The 1,932-nt window shown below is 52.0% G+C and overlaps 4 non-coding genes across 4 annotated transcripts; all 4 read left to right on the top strand.

Annotated features, from left to right (window-relative positions):
- The first annotated feature begins 266 nt into the window (after positions 1 to 266).
- On the top strand, positions 267 to 385 carry LOC119346890. The gene has a single exon (XR_005167986.1). It is a non-coding gene; the product is annotated as a 5S ribosomal RNA (ribosomal RNA).
- Positions 386 to 682: 297 nt separating this feature from the next.
- LOC119346888 lies at positions 683 to 801 on the top strand. Its single transcript, XR_005167985.1, has one exon. It is a non-coding gene; the product is annotated as a 5S ribosomal RNA (ribosomal RNA).
- A 297-nt stretch (positions 802 to 1,098) lies between these two features.
- LOC119346892 lies at positions 1,099 to 1,217 on the top strand. Its single transcript, XR_005167988.1, has one exon. It is a non-coding gene; the product is annotated as a 5S ribosomal RNA (ribosomal RNA).
- Positions 1,218 to 1,514: 297 nt separating this feature from the next.
- Positions 1,515 to 1,633, top strand: LOC119346891. The gene has a single exon (XR_005167987.1). It is a non-coding gene; the product is annotated as a 5S ribosomal RNA (ribosomal RNA).
- Positions 1,634 to 1,932: the final 299 nt, after the last annotated feature.

Here is a 1,932-nt window from a genome sequence, read left to right as displayed (position 1 = left end):
CAAAACGCACGTGTAAGTAATATATTTACCGTGTTTTATTATTTTGCACGAGTGCGGTAAGTCATAGCTGGGTGCTCACGATTCACGGGTCCAGCGTCGGCGTTGTGGCGCGGCAAGCGTGCACTGGTGCGGTTGAGAGGGAGGGGTGGAAACCGCGTTAAACTCGTCTCCGTAGTTGAGAGGGAGCGGCCAAAGCAATGTACAATCGTCTTTGTAGTGGAGCTGGGAGGGGCAAGGATAAGGGACGAAGACCGGGGTAACATGTCGGATGCGATCATACCAGCACTAAAGCACCGGATCCCATTAGAACTCCGAAGTTAAGCGTGCTTGGGCGAGAGTAGTACTAGGATGGGTGACCTCCTGGGAAGTCCTTGTGTTGCATTCCCTTTTTAATTTTTTTCGCGCCGCTTGCAAAACAAAACGCACGTGTAAGTAATATATTTACCGTGTTTTATTATTTTGCACGAGTGCGGTAAGTCATAGCTGGGTGCTCACGATTCACGGGTCCAGCGTCGGCGTTGTGGCGCGGCAAGCGTGCACTGGTGCGGTTGAGAGGGAGGGGTGGAAACCGCGTTAAACTCGTCTCCGTAGTTGAGAGGGAGCGACCAAAGCAATGTACAATCGTCTTTGTACTGGAGCTGGGAGGGGCAAGGATAAGGGACGAAGACCGGGGTAACATGTCGGATGCGATCATACCAGCACTAAAGCACCGGATCCCATCAGAACTCCGAAGTTAAGCGTGCTTGGGCGAGAGTAGTACTAGGATGGGTGACCTCCTGGGAAGTCCTTGTGTTGCATTCCCTTTTTAATTTTTTTCGCGCCGCTTGCAAAACAAAACGCACGTGTAAGTAATATATTTACCGTGTTTTATTATTTTGCACGAGTGCGGTAAGTCATAGCTGGGTGCTCACGATTCACGGGTCCAGCGTCGGCGTTGTGGCGCGGCAAGCGTGCACTGGTGCGGTTGAGAGGGAGGGGTGGAATCCGCGTTAAACTCGTCTCCGTAGTTGAGAGGGAGCGGCAAAAGCAATGTACAATCGTCTTTGTAGTGGAGCTGGGAGGGGCAAGGATAAGGGACGACGACCGGGGTAACATGTTGGATGCGATCATACCAGCACTAAAGCACCGGATCCCATCAGAACTCCGAAGTTAAGCGTGCTTGGGCGAGAGTAGTACTAGGATGGGTGACCTCCAGGGAAGTTCTCGTGTTGCATTCGCTTTTTAATTTTTTTCGCGCCGCTTGCAAAACAAAACGCACGTGTAAGTAATATATTTACCGTGTTTTATTATTTTGCACGAGTGCGGTAAGTCATAGCTGGGTGCTCACGATTCACGGGTCCAGCGTCGGCGTTGTGGCGCGGCAAGCGTGCACTGGTGCGGTTGAGAGGGAGGGGTGGAAACCGCGTTAAACTCGTCTCCGTAGTTGAGAGGGAGCGGCCAAAGCAATGTACAATCGTCTTTGTAGTGGAGCTGGGAGGGGCAAGGATAAGGGACGAAGACCGGGGTAACATGTCGAATGCGATCATACCAGCAGTAAAGCACCGGATCCCATCAGAACTCCGAAGTTAAGCGTGCTTGGGCGAGAGTAGTACTAGGATGGGTGACCTCCTGGGAAGTCCTCGTGTTGCATTCCCTTTTTAATTTTTTTCGCGCCGCTTGCAAAACAAAACGCACGTGTAAGTAATATATTTACCGTGTTTTATTATTTTGCACGAGTGCGGTAAGTCATAGCTGGGTGCTCACGATTCACGGGTCCAGCGTCGGCGTTGTGGCGCGGCAAGCGTGCACTGGTGCGGTTGAGAGGGAGGGGTGGAAACCGCGTTAAACTCATCTCCGTAGTTGAGAGGGAGCGGCCAAAGCAATGTACAATCGTCTTTGTAGTGGAGCTGGGAGGGGCAAGGATAAGGGACGAAGACCGGGGTAACATGTCGG

Source organism: Triticum dicoccoides, unplaced genomic scaffold, assembly GCF_002162155.2.
Source record: "Triticum dicoccoides isolate Atlit2015 ecotype Zavitan unplaced genomic scaffold, WEW_v2.0 scaffold54019, whole genome shotgun sequence".
NCBI lineage: Eukaryota > Viridiplantae > Streptophyta > Magnoliopsida > Poales > Poaceae > Triticum > Triticum dicoccoides.
Note: the sequence above shows the minus strand (reverse complement) of the source record. Positions and strands in the feature narration are given on the sequence as shown.